Consider the following 21987-nt stretch of genomic DNA (forward strand, 5'->3'; position numbering starts at 1 on the left):
CTTTTCTAGAATAGTGCTGATTCTTAAAAATGGGGGTTTTTAATATACATTTAACAATATTAATTTTGTTTATTTTTCAATGTAAGTGACAGACAAGCAGGGCTGCACTCTGCTTGAAATAAATATTAAAGAACTATTAGAAAGGCACATTTGAACATTCAAATCACGTGGGAGCCTAAGTCCAATTTGAAGGTATAGTAGATACTATTGGTCTGAGTTGCCCTGAAAGTTGAAATGGCTCCATTATGTCCATCAGCCTCATCCGAAAACTGGACATAGCTTTTTAAATCATTAACCCCTTTCAAAACACTTAACCAACATCACCTTAGGGTTTGGGTTTTGTTTTTTTCCCCCTCATCTGTGAGATTTGAGGTGCGTTTTGTGGGGTTTAGTCTTCTTTTTTTTCCTTTCTCTAAGGGTGAAAACAAGCTATTTGCATTATATTCTTTGTGCTTTCAGGTGGAAATGTCACTCTGCTGCAAACTGATGATGAGTCTTTTTATGCCTGTATGCAGCAGCATGGTATCAACACAGTCCCACAACATGCGTGTGTCTGCACAACACACAGTGCCAGGAGAACCTATGGCTTTATAAGCTGTCCTGATGATTTAGTGTTCAAACAAGGAAGACTCTTACAGGAAACCAGCACTGTCCAATTTTCTTTCCCAGAACTGCGTGAAAGGAGAAGGTGGCCATTCAACCTGTGGGCTGCATTGCTTCCAGTATCAGCAGGATAAAGTGGATCAGACCTGGAAGTTTTGCTACTGGCAGATACTCAGCAAAGAATGTATTAGCCCCAACATATACACCATTGGGACTTCCTGTACTGCAGAAATAGAGACCAAACTAAAAAAAAATCCCAAGAAAAATCAAAATTAAACGTTGAATTATTCGTGATATACCATTAGAATGAAGTTTCCTTCTCCTGAAAACATTCTGGAGAAAGATTCACTTTGGCATTAGAACTGCTGAGATGGACAGCAAAGAAACAGAAAGCAAAATACCCTAGAAACTGAGAAGTGAGTGCTAGCAAAGAGTGCAATTTAACAGCCTGAAGCTGTCTAATACACAGTCTGAGCATAACCACATTGAAGGAAACCTTGCAAACCACCAAACTGTTAGCTATCTGTACCAAGCGGTACACCAAATCCTTTTAACTACAACTCATTTTGGCTGAATCCTGTCAAGGCAAAATTAGCCCAATGTTGTTTACAACTAAAATTACACACTAGCGTTCCAATCAACACTTTGCTGCTCAAGGTCTTGCCTAGCACATTATTTGCATTTATGTATTTTTCCAAAGTGTGGTTGTCCAGAAATTGCTTCAGAACTCTACTGACTGGATCTGGTCAGGTTTGAACATTTATGCATAGTATTATTTTTAGGATGATTATGATTTAGCATCACCCCCGAAGTCTGTCCACCTCTCCAAACAAGCACTTCTCCTCAGCAGGCTTTACACAGGTATAATACAATTACTCCATGAGCTACGCACTGGCTGAAGGCTCTAACCATGACACAGAGAAGACACTTCCAAAGACAGGAAAAATCTTAAACCAGTTAAACGATATCAGAGCCCTTCATGCAACACAAGAGAGTTTGAGCAGGAGATATAGCCTGTGCTTCTGATGGAAGTTCACATACTTCCATTGCCTTCACTAAGCTTAGACAATCACTCAGTAAGATCACAGTTAATAAATTTGGTTTTGCTCAATTCTTGAAAGCGTTAAAGAATTAAATTCTCTACTTACCCATAAGAACCAACTTAACACCAGTGTAATTTCTGAGAGCAGCTAAGGGGAAGACACAACACAGTATTCCTAGCCCATTTTCTTCTTCCCCTTTTCTGCTGAGGGTGCCAACAAGTGTGCCAATTAGGGTGGATTATTCAGGTTTTCTTTAACATGGTTACTTCCTTTAGTGCCATGAGCCAGCATGATGCCATCGTTCAATGCAATACAGTCTATGGTTCATCTGTTTCTTTGTGACTCTATAAAAAACACAAGAAAGCCCAAACCAAAACAACAACAAAAAAACCCTCCTAAAGTACTAACTGTTCTCCTAAGAAGATGTCAAGAAAGTCAATGCAACCAACTTCCTATGCCCTCTGAACTCAAGGACAAGTCTATTTAGTCTTCTGTTGTTCTTATAATCCTATGAATACTTAACAAATTAGCTGAAATGATCTATTACAGAAGATAAAAAGACAATATTGTTCATGTTCACACACATACTGAAAATATATTTTCCTGATTCTCAACTGCTATTTTCTATCAAGCAGTCTCACCATGTCCCCCAAATATTAACTTCATATCATGATCTCCAGGGAAAGGTAGGGTTACTAATGAAAAAAGCCTAGGAATCTAGGAATCCAATTCAAAAGTCAGATGCTCTAGTGCAGGCTGGAGATACTAGTGAGTAGTAGCTCTAGTGCTCTGCTTTCTGGAGCACTGCCAGCCTCGCCTTTGGCTTTAAGGAGATTGGGTGATTGCGTCCTGCAACTACCATTTGATATGTGGGAGGGGAAGTTGTACCGTGTTGAGTTTGCCCTGCAGGCGAAACTTAAAAGTCAAGCTGTCTGCGTCATAATATTGTCTCACTGTATCACAATGAAATGTCATGGCACAATGCATTACACTGACTCTCAAAATGCTTCTCTCATTTCCTCTTGGCCAAGATTATCTAGTCTGCCTGATGCAATCTGCATTTGCCACACATATGTAGGGCAAAATCGAAGCTTAGAATTAGTTATGGTACATAACAGTTGCCTAGATGGAGAGAAGTGAGTTTAGGCTATCTACTTCAGACTCCTTTGTGCATCTAAGCTGGTTTCCAGGTATTTGAAGCTGGGTAGTTTCCCATGGAGTTGAAGTGGGACAGGTGTTGTCAGAGCTTAGATTAGCCCACCTAAGTGAAATATCTAGCAGTATAAATACCCTTCCTAAAACATGGAAGAGAAACAGTAAATCAGGATTTTTTATGAAGTATCTTCCTCTTTGTAATACAGATTTCTATGTTTCAGCAAAGAGGTTTAGTGATTTCACCTGAACCACAGAAGCCATTACCAATACTTTGATTCAATATAATGGAAGTGAGGAAAAAGAGAGAAGGTACAGGGCAGGGGCAGCTCTGCAGGAAGGAACTCAGGTCTAGAAAAAGGCTTGGAATTAGGCTTTTTTTATTTACCATGAAATTTCTTTCAGCTAAGCCCCAAAAAAGTGGGGAGGGGGTTTTTACAAGAGAGTTTGCAAACTGCTAAACAGTTCTGGGAATATGATCAAAGTAAAATTCCTATATTTTACTGTTTGTGTTTCCTGTATTTTAGTTTCACATGAACCTTCTTGTTCACACGAATTTTCCTTCCACTGAAACTCCTCAAAAGCACTGGCAGATATGTCTAAGCAGGGCAATTCACTATGCTTCCTAAAACTATCTTGTAGCCACACTCCCTACAGCTGTAAGAACGTAAAGATGTTCTCAGAATGTTCAATGCACACTTTTAAGAACAAAGATGTGACAACTGTAAAAAGTACTGACAAAAGGCAATGGGTCCAAGTTACTCCAAGTTAGATTCTGGTTGGATACAAGAGAAACATGTTTCAAAATGAGAACAGTCAGCCCTTGGAACTGGAATTATCTCCCCCAGGAAACAGTGGATTTCCCTAAGCTGGGAGATTTTAAGGTATGGATAGACAGTGTGCTGGCGTGTCTAGTTTAGGTCATGATATGCCTAGAATGGTTGGACCACATGATCCTTGAGGTCCCTCCCAAGCAGATATTCTGTGATTCTATGAAATAATTTATAGAAGAGAACTAAACTAACTGACTGGTTCTCTAGCAGCAAAAAAAAATGAACTGACTGTATTAAAGTAGCATTAATTCTGAAAAGCTCATTTTGGTTGACTTGCTAGGGTAACAGCTTGTATCAGCATGTCACAGCAACCTCAAAAGAGAATACCTCTAAAGCAGCTAAGGACCTGTTCCAAATTAAAAGCATGTGAGTATCTTCTTGTAAGACAGGCTGCAATATGACCTTGCATAACACTGGCCACTCATTGGTTGTACAGCTGCTTGTGCACCCACTCTTATTCCACAGGATACCTGCTAACTTGCAATCAATGAAAGACGACAACACTCTCCATCAGTTTACAATGGGTAAAGACAAATCATGCAGGAAATAACCAGAAGCAGTTGCCAAGTTGCAGTTCTTATCTTTAGTGTACCTCATGATAACTCGTTCATGACCATACTCTGAAACTGCAGGAAAATGCAACAATAATACATTAGTCTTGTTTTAAAGTGGTTTAGCTCAACAGGCAAAAAGCTGCACTTATTCTTCTAGCTTAATGTAGAAGTGTTTGCTCTAATTGTTTTAACTTGAGGTGAAGGACTTACAGATATTTCTCTTGCTGAAAGATATTCTATGGATAAGTCCAGAGCTTTTGACTGTGGAAGAAGGTGGACAGAAATGGGGTGGGAGAAGAGTCACTTACAATTATATCTTTTGTGGCTTCTTCACAACTTGAAAATAAAATCCATTTAAAAGGACAACATCCAAGATAAAAATCCGTTTCTTCTTTGTCACATCAGCTGGTCAGAAAATGTTAAGATTTTGGAAATTCTAAAGCAAAATTGTGAAGGAAATGACAAAGATATATTGCCTTTACTAGTATACATTATGTGAGGTGAGTTACTGGTAAAGAAAACAGAAAGTGCACCTAGTCTTTGCCTCAATGAGTTTATAACATACCAAGTTTTTAAAAACAGTGTGCCAGGCTTTGCCTTTTCTGTCCTCCACAGAAAAGCATGAACAGGCATCAGTTTACATTAGCTTCTCACAGGAACATCAACACATGCACATGTGTACTCACACAGCAACATATACAGTCCTAATCTTATTGTTTGTGACAGCCCACCAATGCCACATGAATGTGCTTATCTCCTGTGTTTTCCTGAAAGTGCTGGAAATTGTCATCTTCCATGACCTAGATGGAATTAGAAACTAGACCCATGACCACTGACAAGCACTTTACCTAAAAGGAGAGAAATACTTAATTGTATCATCCAGAATACCCATCTACAGTGGATAAAGCAAGTTCTCCTCAAAGATACCAAAACAACCACTTTATCATGGAAAGCAAAACCCAGCTCTTTTCTCATGTTGGAAGCAAATCACATTGGTGCCACTGAAAACAGGTGCAGCTATTTGAATGCACTTTCTTTGAGTTATGTCTATCAAAGATAGCTGGCAATAATAATTTGTACACAGTGTTTTTTGCTTGTTTACTCGAAGAAGTTTTATCAATTTAAGCAATACATTTACCATGATAGCTTTGATGCAAATGAGTATTATTTCAGCTGAGCTTATAGTCCTTCCTAGAGGATAAAATTAAACTGAAAATATCACTCCTTCACCAAAATAAGAACAACCACACAGTGGGTCATGGCAATATACTGATAATCTTAAATTTACACTTCTAGTTTTATGAATGTAAGAACTTTAGAAGCATAGTTTACTATATATTGGGGTTAGAGATCTGTAAGAACAGCCAAGAACTGCATTTAATATCTCATCTAACAGAAACCACTGCTTAATTAAGAGCCTAGCAATATTCTACACTACATTGACATCGCAATGCAGTTTACATAGTCATGTCCTGTTGATAGCAAATTTTCACTATTAATTTTGCTATTACTGTTGCTTTTCTTACTTGCCTTGGAGATGTTTGTTCATGCTCATCAAATCTAGTTAATGGATGTCAATGTGTAAAGATCAGAAAAGAAAATAAAAGGAAAATAAGGAACTGAAAGAAAAGAGGAATAAATAACAAGAGCCTCTTTTCCTCCTGTTATATATTTTTCCTGTCAATGGTGAAAAAAAGCAATGAAACAATCTCTCCTCTGAAAAAAACAGACCTCAGATAGATCTTCCTCTACTTACTCCAATTACACAAAAGAAACAAATGGATGGGCAAACACCAGTATAAACGGCTTCCTTAGTCCCTTATGATGGGGACGAATATTTGTGTGCCTGCAAACTCCCCATCTAGGCTAGAGCATTCCACAGCCCCCACCCTTTGTATGTGTGTTCTGTCTATCTTCTGAGAGATAATAGCATATGTAGATATCTCTTACACCTTTGGATTGTCAAACATAAATCAGTTGGTCAAAACTACTAAATGCAACGTCAAAGAAATTTAAATATTGACTCAAGTTGCAAAATGCAGATTTTGAATGGCCCTAAATTTAGATTAGGGTCAACAGTTTAGGTTCAGTCCCTCACCCAAGGGGAAGCCAGCTGAAAAATGTGCTTACCTGTTAACTGCCAGAATCATTAGTGTGAATTGACAAGGTTTTACTACATATAGATAAGATTAATGGAACCCTTCAAGTTGCACAAAACCCTCAACAGTTTGGAAGTACCTTTCAATTTAAGTAAGCAAAGTAGACATATATTTTGCATATTGAAGATACTGGACTCAGATTCAGTCTCAGTTCAATTTTACACATAGATAATTTCACTAAGATCACTGAAATTACTTGTTTTTTACAACAGTGTCACGCCAAAGGAGACTCAAGCTATGTGTCTGCAAGGAAAGAAACTCACAAAAGAGAAAAGGCAATGAGAAAACATGTGTAAGGTATCCTTTGCAGAATTAAGTTAATCCCCTAATTTTAAGAAATGCCATACCTTTAACAGTATTTGTCACCAAGGAGATGGTGACAGCTTTGTGCAGAAGCCACGAGTCAACATCAGTTCTGGTGGTGGGGACAAGAAGCAGAGATGGAAGAAGTAAGAAGCAGCAGTCCACTTCAGGAACCATAAGAATGTCTGGCTTCAAAGTTCAGTCTTTTTTCAAACAACTAGGGTTGTATGCAAAGCAGAAACTAAATCTATGCTGATAAATTTTAGTAAGCAAGAGTATTTGACAATACATCTTCCGGCAGGGCTTAAACACTGAAGTATCACATACACTATAAATGATGAAATGAAACTGTATTAGAGTCTGAACTCTTCTATCTCCCTAAAAAAATGCTTGGATTTGGGACAGATGAAGGTTGCCATCATAGTGTAACTTTTCTTTATTTGAATTCTCAATCACTTCAGTTTGCTTTTAAAAAAACAGTTATTTTATAGCAAGTACTTGCTTTGACCTAACAACATTCCTGTCCAATAGCAGCTTCTGCAACATCAGAATTTAGGTTAGTATGTTATTGATTAAATTCTTACACTAAGACATATATGTTAAATTCACTACTAAAATGTGTCTGGTATTCCACTGTAGCTCCAACATCCATTCATGCAGTATGTGAGACAGAATTCAAGTTCAGCAACCACAGCCCCTGCTAATGCTAGCAGTAATAGCAGCTGTGTGTATGTATGTATATCTTTATGTGTATATGTAATTTGGTCCTACATATCCACAGCCTCCCGTGCACAGATGCATACTTTAGTATTCCAAATTTTAATACTAAATGGGGTTTTCAGTAATAATTTCATATTTAACTGAAAAATACTAGAATTGTTTAGTAAGGGATGGGAAATTGGATGAAGATGCTTCATCTCCTACTTTTAAATGGTAGCACTGTTTCAGAAGAAAGATAATACTGATGGCTCACCCAAACAATAATGCATGTGAATACTTATGTCATAAAGAATTTAAAACTTCTCTAGGAAGACATTAACGTGGGAGCTTTCAAAAACAGCCACAACTGTACTGGAATTTAGGATGCTGCTCAGATAGCTGCAATTCTGTACTACAGGGTGAACGTGCCAAAAGCAGAAATGTATTTTAAAGGTGGAAATGAGATCAGCACCTGCCTTCCTGAATTAGATAGCACTTTGGCATCTGACTTTTCCTTTTTATCTTTCATATAATTACTAAACTTTTTGTCTTCTTTTCTTTCCTTACAAAATAAAACTCTTCATCTAAGCATGAGAAGGAAGAGAGAAAGGAAATGAATTATACTGGTATTATTTGGGAAGTATTTCTTCTTTTAACTGAATTTTCTTGAAGAAATTAAAAACTAAAAGATAATGAAAATCTTAGGAAATGAGATTTCAAATTTGAAATCTTAATTTTACTACAAGACACAGAAGCAGCGCCCTTATTTATGTAGAAGAAAGACAATACAAAGCATGATTTTTAAAGCTTCCCTTTTCTTTGGCTACCTGATACTTGCAATCATCTGTGGTCTTCTGAGAAACAGATTACCTATAGCCACTTTTTAAGTACCTGCTTTTCCTAGGAACATGCAAAAGAACACCTGAGCAATCCTTTTCCAGTGTTTTAAGGATGGCTTGCAATGTAAGTCAAGGGAGCAGCCTCAGCTCTATACCAGCTGAAAATCTGGCCAGACAACTGTAATGAATGGAAACCTTAAAGGCGTAGAAAGCCTTCCTTGTCTGGATTCAGATCTGTGTAATCCACAAGTGCTATCTGACTCTGCGGCACTGGTAATGGACTTATAGATCCTGACCACATAGGAATAAGTCACATTAGAGAGTGTCTACTGAAATCAATAACATGTATCCAATTTATGGTGGTTTTTTTTCTCCTTACAGTTCTTAAGGCTACCATGCGTATGTCATTAATCTAACAATTGAAAGGTATTTTAGATATTTTCATTACATGGCACCTCCTGTTAATACTTGTTGTAAAAATTAAATGTACATTGAGGCAAAATGGAAAAGAGAGCAGTGCTTCTAAAAAGCAGGTTTTATTTTTGGCAATAAAAATTTAGAGCCCCCCTCTTCCTCCCTCCCAAACCCTCAGGTTGATTCATCTCTCATTCAAATTTAAAATGCACAGAGAGGCTTCAACAAATCCACAGAAGATTGATATGCACCACACTCCACACATGGTTTAGCTCTTTATTCCAAAGTCTGGCATGATGATGTTGGGTTTTGTGATATTATTATTTCAATATATAATAAACAGGGTTTGGTATAAAAACAGTGCGATGCAAGTCCCCTTTAAAAAAAATAGGAATTGTTACTATAGCGCTTTGAGAGAAAGGGAGTGAGAGATTCACAATGCAGGCTCAGAACTTGGCAACCTGTAAAAGTGCCCAGTCGAAAATTACTAACAGCTGGAGATGACAGTTGTTTTAACAGCTGAGCTGACAGGATTAATTTAAATGCACTGAAATCAAAAGTAGATAACACCTGTTTAGTCTTCCAGGGCCATTCGACAAGGTAGGCCAAAGGAAAAAAGCAGAGCCAGGGCTGTCTGTGTGAGCATGTGTGCCTGCACGTATGTATGCATGCATGTATGTGCGTGCACTTGTGTGCCTGTCCCCCCCCAAACCCCCTTCTCCTCCTTCCTCTGTGGAGGACAGAAGGACTTCGGAGAAGAATGACATACTTTTAAAGGCTGGGTGTGCGGGGGAGATCGGTAGCTTGTCACACAATAACAGAGAGGCCAACCCCCATCACCCTGAAACATCTGGTTCCCATTGTGCCCACCCTCCTGCTCACCCTTCTTCCCCCTTCTCTTATCCAAGGTCTCTGACCCAAACCCAACAATGGATAAAGATCACCGGGTTTTAAAGCTGCAGTTTCTCACTCCTGCATCCCAGTGATCCTCCTAGGTTAATTAATGCATTCTCTTTGAGCTCCAAGTCACTAAAGCTCCCACACGCTCCCTCCCACCCGCCTCTTCCCCACACTAAAAACACAACAAAAAAATTCCTCGCCTTCTTGCCATGCCAAAGCTTGTAACTCGCATGTCCATAAAATAAATAAATAAATCCTACAAGGCATGTGAGAAAAAGCGTGTGAAACAGGGTTTTTTTATGTGGCAGGCAAGGAGGGAATGAGTTTCTGTTTGCCACTATGGTTACAATTGTACTCTCCAGCACATGTGCGCGGTGTGCTGCGCTACGAGGACTGCAAGCCTTGCTCCACGTAAGAACACCAAGAACTGTCTGGTCCAGAAAAGGAGGTATGGAAACCAAACCTTTTCCTACTGCACAAAGCCACAGTGCCAGCTTCACATTGCACAACAACCCTACAGGCCCAGCTGCAGCTGCTCCACTTGCAGAAATCCCATTGAGGCAACGATGAGCTCTGCCTATGAGGAAGCTACTGAATTCAGGCCAAAGTCTTCCAAACTCAACCTGCTATCTCATTTCTGGCTAGGCAAATGGGGCTGTAACAGACACATCTACAGTCTCAGACCTGTGTCTTGTCCTTGTAAGTAGAACCACTGTCAGGCTACATCCCCCAAGTAGCAATTAAATATCACCATTGTGAAGTACGCAGTTACTCGTATCAACCATGCTTTAACAATGCAAAACTCAGACACAGTGAAAAAAGCAAAACAAAACAAAACAACACCGAGAATAAATTGTATTTTCTGACTGCTCTGTGCCTTTAGCCACAGGACCAATCTTTCTTCCTTGTATTCCATGAGGGATGAAAAAGTAGCCCTACAGTTGGTACAATGATGTTGCAGTGGTATACTTAATACAACAAAAGGCTGCGATCAACTCTTCTTGTTCCACAACTTGTCAGCAGGACGAAGGTGAACTGAGAAGCTCACGTGCTAACTTCAGCTAACTGCAAGCCTGCCCACCGCACTGTCACATCAATATCAAAGCATGGTTGGCACCATCAGTTTTTGTAGTTGAATAAAAGAAAGTAAAAAAGCATTCAATAGAATGGCTCAGAAAATGTTTGATTCATTGATATCAAAAGCTGAAGAATCACAGGTATTCTCAGTTACAGCATTATCCCTTGCCAGGAAGAGAAAAAGAAAGGAAACCATCCATGGTAGCTTTCTCTGTCGCAGGTTTCAGCGTACTCAGCTTGTATTCTCTTTACATTTCCAGCCACTAAAGCTCCCACATGCTCCCTCCCACCTTCCTCTTCCCCAAACAGCACAGAGCTTCATATAGGCTAATTCACCATGCCAAGAAAAACAGAACAATTCTTAACTAAGATGCATCTATATTTACTCATTTCAGAGTTTTAAGTCCTCTTTAAGAATTTATTGTCCTGGTAAAAGTATTTATCTGGACAAATGTAAATCTCTGACAGGAGAAAGAAGACCCAGCTGCATCTCTCAGGTGTGGACCATGTCTGCAACAAATGTAGGTAAACCCACAATCAGTACAGGTTTACAGAAGCGGGTTCAAGTCTGGGTCTAAAACTGTCTTCAGTTGGTTCTTTCTTTCCACAAGAAAATGCCAAGACATTTTGAAACTCAAGCCACGTGAACCTTTCTCTAGAGGGTATACTTTGGATACTAAATTAATTCTAATGAAGCTGCGAGTGCTTTGTGATGGACTGTACCTGAGTTTTACTACTGCAACCTATACGTGAGAGGACTTACTGCACAGTGCCGTGTTGTCCATCTTGCCAGCTTTGTATCCAGGGCAGGAGAGCTACACTAAAAGATGGACACTGACAACAGTTCTCACCTACTCCTGGGAAGGAAAGAGAACTGTAGTCTAATGAAATAGAAAACTTTCTTACTTGCTGAAGCATTGAACTTTTCCATCAAATAAACCTAGAGATTCCCAATACGTTACTAAAATATTGGGCTAATACCAGAGGGCATTTTCCCTGTTATTTTTCACATCCACGAACCTCTGCATGTCTGGATTCTGGCCAAGTCTGGAAACAGAAGTGCCAAGGAACATGTGAAAGGCTGTTCTCCTGACAATTCCAATTTGGCTGGTTTCTGGAAGTGACAGAAATCCCCAGAGAAAACCAGCACTAACAACAGTTCATTGCCCAATATGCAGACATCAGATCCTGACTGTCTACCATTAAAAAACAAAAACCAACCAAAACAACCCAAAACCTTCAACCAAATAAAAAAGTCAGCAAATACTGAAAAGATAGGTGAAAAATGGGAATGAAATTGAGAAAACATATACTTAAAAAAATAAAGAAACCCTCTACTCTTTATGAGCACGCATCAAAGTAGCAGCAGTGGTAGCTGTAGGTACCAGTAATAATGATGCTGCTGATGTCAGGAAGTTGCGATCACCACTGTCTGTATTCATAGTTCATTCTTACAAATATTATAAAATCTATCTGCACTTTTACATCATTAATTTCCATTAATATTTACAGGGGAAAAAAATCTTCCTTTTTAAAGGGTTTTTCAAAGTTTTCAGTCACGCAATGATAATTGCTGTTCCGTTCTGATTAATGATAGACTCCTTCCCCTGTATAAAATAAGAAGCAGTTTCATCCCCGGTTTTTATTTCTTTACACAACTCAGAGGCTCAAAGAAGATAATTACAAACAATGCCTGAAGAATGGTTCAGTTAATGTTAATTTATACAACAAACTAATTACTACCAAATGGTAAAAAATCACATGTGGAAGTTCCTGTCTCCCACGCACACAACTAAACCAGCAACCATCTGTCTCAGCCTGGGAGCTCTCAGTGACAATCGAGGAAAGAGAGGCAAAGGATGAATCCAGATACACTAGCTGCTTCTTCTGACACAAAAGCATGGTATTTAAACACCACGCTCTGTATGGTGATCTTAACTGTGGCATTCTTCCCCCTTTTCATTTCTAAAACAAACAAACAAAATACTGGCACGTATCACTACCTCTCTATAAAAACTTTATCTCAATCCCAAGAATTTAAGATGAGGTCTAACATATTTCCATCTATCAGTTGTAATTCTTCCTCCTGGCAACTTCTATACAATACTTTGCTATAATGTCCCTAACATACTGCCTATGAGAAAGCATGACATGAGACAGTCTTTGAATCTGCTTGCAGTATGTTAGACATCATGATGGAAAAATGTGCTTTTTTGGTTTCAACATGATTTTTTTTTCAACCTGAGAAAGCAATTTTCTCCAAACCCTTGAAAAATCAAAGTCAGTACAATTGTTAAACACGTTTATGGGATGCTCATTAAAAGCTGACAGGGAGAAAATAGCTGGGGACAAATCCTGAAGCATTTGTTAGGTTTATATTCTCACTGAATTCCACTTGAGTGTTACTTTATTGAGGACTTCAATACCAGATCTTTTACATGAGTAAGGACCTTGGCATTCTGATTGTTAATTATTCTTTGATTAGCCTGCATCTAGTGAAACAAACTAAACACAATATTATCCCCTAAGCTCTGTTCAAAAAATCTCAACTCCAATATTCTCCTCTCCCTGTGAGATCAGAACTCCAACAGTCATCAAAGAAAGCGCTGTACATGAATAGGAGCAAAGTATCAGAGTTTAGATTCACAAAACAGATTTCAGTGAAGGTTTTTTTCCTAACAATAACAACAAAAAAATCTTTCTATTTTTGAATAGAAGGCAAAATTCTCATACTGCAGAATGGGCTCTATGTACCTTATTTAGATCAGGACTGCCTCTTATGTCTATATGAATTCCACACCATTGACAAATTGCAGCCTTATGACTTTATTAGAAAGAGACAAGCCAGAATAAGGTAAAAAACTTAAGATCTTTTACTAAAGCTAAATGTCTATGAACTTGTGTTTCTGAGTATCCTTTCACAAAGAAGAGTATGTTTCAGATAGCCTGAAATGAGCACAGAAGAGGAACAAGTGCTAGAGCAATTTAAAACAAGGTCCCTGTAATCTTATATTCATGAAGTAACACAGTCATCATTTTTACATGGCAAGAACAGTGTCGACAGTTTAAATGAAGTAAACAAGAAAGAATCACAAGAGAATCTACATAACCAAACAATAATGTCTAATTATTCCTCATTCAAGGTCTTTAACAGAATTATAATATACATATAAAAATTACACCAAAATTATTCTTGCATACAGCTAAAAGCATAAATTTTTACATAGTAAAATACATTCACTGAAGTGAAGGAGGAAGAAAGGAAGAAGCAATTTTCTTGTCGCTCAGCCCTATTTCGCCTCATCCTTTTTTTTACCATTAGGTTACATCACCAAGAGCTGTTCTCTGTGAATGGAAACTTGGAATCCTTCATAAGGATTTCACTTTGTTTCACAAAATCTTTTTTAGGTGCATATTGCAAAAGATTAGCTACTATTTAAGTGGGGAAAGATTAAACAATCACAATCCCTGTATAGCAAGAACTGGACTTTGCTCTAACAAGTGAACTATGAGAGCTTTTGACAAGGAGCCCACTCCACCATCAAGTGCTTTATCAGTGAGCGGGATGAGACAGAAAAGGAAGGGTCATTCACTAAAGTCTGTGTTGGAGAAAAACCCGTGTCTGAGGGGATGTTCTGGACATCTTACAGTCCTTGGGCTGTTACTGACGTCAGGCCTCTCCCCTCCTCTTTCACCCCAAGTACCCTCCAGCAGCTCTCTCAGCCAAAAGTCTGCCTCTAATTTTAGTTCCTACTCCTGGCACATGTTGTGTCCTAGATCACTGAAAGCCTTGAATTAATACACTAAGACCCAGTATTAAGCTAAAGAACTGACAGCTTTATGGAATGCATTCAGCCTGAGAGGAAAGCTACCTGGGATTGCCTGAGGAATCCAAATGCCCTCTTCTAGTAGGAACGAGATTTTTTAACAAATAAATAAATCAAGCAAACAAACAAATCCCTACTAGTATTTTCACTACCCCAAGATTAACCAGATTGCAAATGTGCATCCTAAGGAAGAAGAGATGGTCTGCAGAATACTATAGCACATCTTTTAATCTCCCTTAGGGAGTTGTATTGAAAAGCTTACAAAACTTGTCTCCCTGTTCCATTTTCCCATATTGGTGCCTGTTTATGCAAATGCAGAAGCCATTGTCATGTCCACAGAAACCTATCTACTATAAAAGCTGAAGCAGGTGAGTTAAAAAAATAGCCATATACTGTGTCTTGTTTGTTCCTGAAAATACTTAGGAGTGTAGTGGTTGGTAGAATTATTCTGATTACTTGTGAACATTTATCATTTCCAAGATTAGCAGATCAGTTGTTAGCAAGGACATGTGAGAAACCAAGGATGAAATGCAACTGGCAGCTAAACTCACTCCAGCACTTTAATGGCAGTTTGCTCCATGTTATGTTTAAGGCATAAGGCCAGGACAAAAGCAACAAGCAACAAAAGGAGTTCACATTAGAGAATTTGGGGAAATTTTGCAGTCTAGCAATGTAAGAAAGTACATCTAATTATGCTTTTTCTGTGGGGACAATTACTTTAAAACACTGTGTCATGTACACCATATAACATCCACTGGATACTTGCGTTCTCCCATTCAGTAACATGTCTAGCAACAAAATACTGGTCAAATGGCAATGTAATAACATGATCATCTTGAAAAGACTGCATTTTTCCCCCTTTTCAGTAGGAGGAACAGGTTATTGCCTAAATGTCTATGTCATGTGTATTCATCTAATAATTTTATGGTTAGTTACAGAATGATTACCAAAGACAGCTTCTCAGAACTCAGATAGGATTGACTTGACCAAACCTGCAAAGGAAGACTGCATTTTGCTTGGATATGCATCCTATACCCCAAAGCTTCACAGGAGCTGTGAATCAATTAGATGACACAGCAAGAGGAAATGCATAAAAAAGACTTAAAATAAAATAATCTTCAGTGAACTGTCTCCATATTTAGTTAAACAGCATTGCTGATTAAGGCTGTACACGAGCTCAGTGTGGAATCCAGAAATGTTGCAGCTGAAAATCATTAGTGAAAGCCTGCTGTCCTCTAGTTTCATTTTCATATATATTAATTTCACATACAAGGAAAGGGAACGATTTGGAAATACACTGCTTTATTTATGTCTAGTATATAGACATCCCAGCAAAAATACATTAATGCGCTTCAGACTTTGCAGCAAGACAGTGATCTTACAGGACTGAGCGAATGCATGGTAATGTCTACAGCTGAAACTACTTTTCTGGTTAGTTGTTGACTTATTTGCCTGCCCTTCCCCAGTGCCAGACTCTGTAGGAGATAAGATGCTCAGTTACTGAAATGGGGTATGTGTTGTAGGCAAAACAGAAATGGAAAACAAAAGGGGGGGGGTTAGCAAAAAGGATCAAGGATGCATAAAAAGCGGAGAGGCTTACTTCCTCGTGTGATCTTTGTCTCTAGACTATTTACCTTAAGATTGTGTGGGCTAATCTACAGTACAAAACTAGCGCAACATTCCAAACTCTACTGGAAAAACAGGACACTTGGATAACCACTTCCAAATCATGAGAGACACCTTCCTTTCTGATAAAGTTGTTGGACACCAGCTGTAACTTCGGGGCTGTATAAATCTTTAGCCATGGTCATTTTTGCTTATTGGAAGTGCAATACAACAACTCTTTGGGGTTTTCTTTTGAAGTGGGAAATTTCCCTTTGGGCATATGGGCAGGGCCTTTGCAACTACATGTCCTAGCTATTTAGAAAAGATTTGGAAGGAACGGCCAAGTAGCATGTCCCATATATAACCAATTGCCTATGATTGCACGCCCAGCGAAAAACACTGCTGGACTTCATATTGGACTTCATATCCTCTTCCATATGTCATCTCCTGTGCTTCTATTATTTATTCAGAGATTCAATAATTTAATTAATTATGGCTAAAAGGCTCAGATGAACAACTGAGGTGCATATTCTTCCCTGCATGCTGCAGTGTATAAACATGCATGCTAAACTGATACTTCTGACAGGGAGAACCTGACTCCCTGTGTCACACATCTGTGGCTCTTGTGCTATGTAAATTGGTATTTTCTACCCCTTCGATAGGCAAGCCTGGGTGCTAATTCATCATGTACTATATTATTTGGATACAAGTATCTCACCTTCTAGGAAATACAAGTCTCTAACAATTAATGACTGCACAGACTTTGTTGTTGTTACCTTTCAGTTCTTTTAATAACACTCTTTCTAGGAACAGGCCTAATCCCTGCCTGTATAGGGATAAAAACCCAATTCATTTGGGTTCTTTACAAATCCTGTATTGGGTCAAATGTTGCCTTCTTAAAGCTCTTGCGTATTCAACAGGAATTGTGAACTTGAATCTAAGAGCAGAATTTGTCCCACATCATTCTGAAGTGTCTATTAACTCTCCCACACACAGAAATAAATCAAGACGAGATTCCTCTCAAGCACAATGAGCCTAAAATATAAACCATGCTGCTCACAACAGGCAGACCAGGAATTCAACTTCAATCATACGGCTCTCTCTTCCTCCCTCCAACTCGCATCACTAGAAACGAGAAGAGGGCAGAAGGCTTGCTGAAACCCAGGGATAGGGCCTCCAGAGAGCCCAACCAGAGTGCAAGCCCACAGGAGCCGCAAAAGGTGTGTGTGTTCCCTCACTCCAGAACACCAGAGTTGAGACATGCAGTGGTACATCTCATTCTTTCTCTGTCCACTTTGAAATCAATCATTTTCCTCCAAGCTGCACATTCTTTTCCCCCCAACCCCAATTCTTCCTTGCACAAACTTGGGAGCAACCACTCCTATTTACACCGTGCCGCAACCCCGCGTTGCCACCTGTCAGTCAGAGCTCCATTTGTCTTTGGAGGGGTGAATAAGGAGGAGGGGGAAGGAAGAAAGCAGGAGGACCACTGCATTGATCAAAAATGTTTGGGGTGGAAAGGAGGGGGGAGGAAGAGGGGGAGAGAGATGGAGATAGATTAGAGGGTAACAAAACTAGAGAGGAAGATAAACAGAGCCAAAAAGAAAAATGTCCTTTGTTCATTTAAATGGCTCTCTGCTCCCAAGCCCTCTGCATGACTAATGCCACGCTGTGGTGTGTAAACCTCTTGGGCACATAACACAAACAAAGCATAACTCGGCCTGAACAAACAAAGGCCTAAGCAACAGTGATTGAATTCATCTTAAAACAACAAATCAATTCTTCCCTATTAATGCCCTAAATACCAGCGTAGGAGCACTGTCCTGTTGTAATAAACAGCCATGTGTTCAATTACCGTCTGTTTTCCCAACTACTGCTCTCTTCAGTAATTACACCATGCAATGCATTCTACATTGACATTATATTAATGTGCTGGGAGGAGAGATCTTAAATACGAATTAAATCAAGGCTAAACATCTCAGAGAGCCTTACCAAGTCACACAAGTGCTAACAGGGCATTCTTCAGCAGAAAGCACACACTGATTTTTCTCTTCATTCACTTTTCACTTTCATCCCCTGGCTAAATAAATAAATGAGAACACAAGCTTGAAAGAACTCTATTGCCCCAAAGACCGCTGCAGTAAAGCTTTCATAAGCTCTCTCAATGTCCACTTCACCTGTACAAGATCATGGCTCAATAAGGAGTGTTTCGTAAGTATCAACTTACATCACATCAGCTAAACAGCAAGGACGAAACCCTTCAACAACAGGCAGGTGACAACAAAGCAAGGCAAGAAAAACAAAAGGAGAACTTTCTGGACCGAGACAAAAGGAGGAGAATGAAAGTTTAAGAAAAGGTTTCTTACCCTTTTGCAGAACCATCAAATAACTTCTATTGACTACTGAATAGAACACAGCAAACAGACCAAACAAAAGATATGATGAAAGATGTATTTACTTGTACAGGCCTCCTTCCCCCCACCTCAACCTTTCTTTCCATTTCATATACACCCACACTGCACCGTTTGCATTGTGTTGTTAAATAACCAATAGCAACCCAGATGAAACAGTGGAAGGGTTTCTATGATGCTGTCAAGCACCAGACAGATGCTTGGCAGTGTCAATATGGTTCTTTACATTCGGGTTGTGCCAATGTTTGAAGTAAAAAATAAGATAGGAAGAATAATAACAATACTGAGAGAGAGGGAGAGAGAAAGATGGCAACAAGTTAGTGCATGGACACGCAATACATTTTTAAATCAATGGAGTATCATCCTACCTGCTGGATTTTACTCCAGCAATTTGAATTGTTATGGAAACAGATAAATAAAGCTTTGCTTTTTGCCAGCATACTGGATTGCAAGACTTTTAATAGAAAGTAAAATCAAATTCGGGGGTGTTAACAACTGCAGGTTTTTAGGCCTTTTAGAATAGACTCACAGGTTTCTGCTGCAAAGACATGTTATGTGTAACATATGAACTTCCAAAGTCTATTTCAAGATAAAATGCCCTAGGTGTTGCAAAACTCTTCTGACTGAGGCTTCAGAGGACATAGAAATGTGCACATTTGTAGGAAATCAAATTCTGAAAGCTTTTCTGACTAAAATATTATAGTTTACCCTCAAAACCATGGCACATAACATTCAGATACATTTAAGTGTCTTTACAACAACTGCTTATTCGTCCTCCTCAGGTCATTAGACACAAAAACACCCCAAAAACCTCTCCAGGTTTTGAAACTCACTTTTGTTTCACTAGTTCCTATTTTCCCATTTCAGCTGCCAAGCCATGTCAGGGGAAAAGCTGTTTCCACCTGACCCAAAATGTTTTATTCAATCCTAATTGAAATGTTTTCATTTCTCGTTCAGATTAAACATCTACAAACAAAAAATATCATTTCCAATCAAACATTTTGTCTAAAAATATCGACTGTTCCAAATTTTCTCTTATTTTTGGCTAAAATCAACTAGTTGAATTGCTAAATTCTCTGAATTTAACAGATTTTAAGATGTCCAACCTCTCCTTTACTCTGCTTTGAGTGGTTTGGGGATTTATACTTTGCAGTATAGTATAGAAATCACACACATATAGCACATTTTCTCTTCAGGCAATGCAGAAACTACAATACAATTAAACTGTATGAGAAGAAAAGATGGTCAAATCTTCCCGGTACAGGTTATTTACACTGCAGGAAAGCCACACAGCTGTGTATAACTGGCAATGTTCAAACCACCTTAAAACTATCAATGTTAAACAGACACGTAACTAATAAAAGTAAGCAACAGCTTCAAACTTAAGAGTGTTTTTACTAGGCTACTTCATTAGCTAAACAAGCAAGTGGGAGTTGCTGCAAATGTTGCTCCTTGCCATACTAGAGGCTCTCCCTTGCTTGGTAAACAGAAGACACAAGACAGCCTTGTGAATAGCTCATGGCACAGACTGAGATCTAAAGCTAATCAGACAGGATGACAGGTCATCTTAATCAACTTCAAAAAGCCAATCCACATGCTCATCCCAGCTCCTCGCCTCTCTTTCCCTGATCGCACTCCCGCTCATTTGGCCGTGTTTTCCCCTTCCCCCTCCACTTCCCACAAATGGTGCAGTTAAGAAAGAACACAGGGAGCCCTTCAGGTCTCAGCATCCTGGGCGCAGGTGGTGAGGAAAACTTTGAAGTGAGCTTTCCACTAACTCTAGAGCTGGCCGTGCCTCCTCCATAAGCAGCTGCTATTAAAAGAAGACCAAGTATCCACTAGAACAAAACCAAGCAGGCCTATTTAATTAGGGCAAATGCTTGATAACCACTTCTTCATGTTAAACCACACAGTCACACAAGCCTGGGAGGTCTGATTAATTTTAATATGCACGGTCGTGACAAGCGCCTCGGGGGTAAGACAGAGGGAAAAAAATCCCACAAACCCCGCTAGCTCAACAAACAGGTTTCAGCTTAATGTTGTGTACGTTGCTCAGATTAAGATGTTACTATTCAGCAAGGGCTTGAACCTTTAATATGAGGGACAAGAGGCCTGAGAAACAGGTGGCTCGCTCTTCACTCTTGAATAAATGACATCTCCAAAAGCTGTGGCACATAAGCATACAGAAAGAGCTGGCACACTCCCTTATGTATATTTGTATATTACCAGTCTGGGTCAGAGGTTTTTCTAGCAGTGATCCAAGGACTGAAATAAAGCTCAGAAAGCCAATGGCTTTTCTGGGAGAGGGGAAAATTAGAAATAAAAATAGAAAAAAAGAAAGAAAAAAGTAAAAGGGTGAAAAAAGAGAGCAAGAAAGAGCAAAAAATGAAGGCACATCTAGCTGGAATACATTGGGGGGGGGGGGGAAACAAGCACATCAAAATTACATGGGCTACGCGTGGCAGCAAGTTTAGAAAGTCCCAACTGAAATGAATCATGGCTATTGAAGAGTCTGGCTACCTGAGAAATCAGGGGCAGGCAGGAATCTAAATAATCATTTTGCCCTGTAAAAGATGGGAAGTGAGAGATGAAGCATTTTGCTTTGCCTGCTGCTTGTCCAATGTTATGGAGTGAACATACCCTGGAAGAAAATTTTAATTACAGAGATTCATCAGAGAAGGCTTTCATTCTAAAAACGGAGGGGGAGAGGGAGTGCATCTTCTCTCCAAAAGCATAAGTTTCCTGAATGCTATTTGACCATAATGCTTTCTTCTATATTTAAGATGCTGTATCAGCACCTCAAATGCCTTTATTGAAAGAGAAAAGAGAAATCCAAAAGCTACAAACCTTTGAGGATGTAAGCAAGAGAGACTTGGAAGGGAATCTAAGCAAATTTTGAACACATTCATTGAAATACACTGTGACTATCGGGCTAAACTATTAGGAAGGAAAACACTTAAAAACTGAAGGTAACGAATAAACTACACTTTGAGCAAGTAAATGCTGGCAGGGCTTTAAACTAGGCTACCTCTGTTCTAGAGTTAAAGCACTTGTTAATAAGGGTTTAAGCTACTGCAGCATTTAACAGTGCCTTCTTTTCACATAGGCCTGCTTCATAAACTTCACCTTTTTTATTGTTTTAAACTATTTTTTATCAGCAGTATATGAATGCACATTTCCATATGGCAGGGACTTTGAAAGAAGCACACGGAAGTTTGATAATAGCTTGCTCTACAAGAAAAGATGTATTTTCTGGTGACGGACTGGATAGATGAACATGGAAGCACAATGCACCTGAAGCATCCTTCCACAGCAGCAGGAATGTATGAACAAAACTTAAAAGTACCGAACTGCAAAGTATCCTTGTTTGTCCTTCAGCAGAAAAGCATTACAAAGCCTCTTCTACATGTACTTTGTCAAAGGGACAGTAAAGAACCAAACAAAAGAAATTCAAACCTCAACCAATTAGAGTATCCTTAGGCTTTTCCCGAATCTGTTCACTTTATTTATTCCCATCTCATCAGATGTGATTTGAAAATAAGTCTGCATTTCAAAGGCCTCCTTTCTT

General features: G+C 39.1%; 1 protein-coding gene across 2 annotated transcripts in view; it reads right to left on the reverse strand.

The window, feature by feature from the left end:
* Positions 1 to 21987, reverse strand: part of SOX5 (SRY-box transcription factor 5) — a 285279-nt gene that overhangs the window by 187352 nt on the left and 75940 nt on the right. The gene's annotated exons all lie outside the window — the stretch shown is intronic.

This window comes from Melopsittacus undulatus, chromosome 5, assembly GCF_012275295.1.
Source record: "Melopsittacus undulatus isolate bMelUnd1 chromosome 5, bMelUnd1.mat.Z, whole genome shotgun sequence".
Classification (NCBI taxonomy): Eukaryota; Metazoa; Chordata; class Aves; order Psittaciformes; family Psittaculidae; genus Melopsittacus; species Melopsittacus undulatus.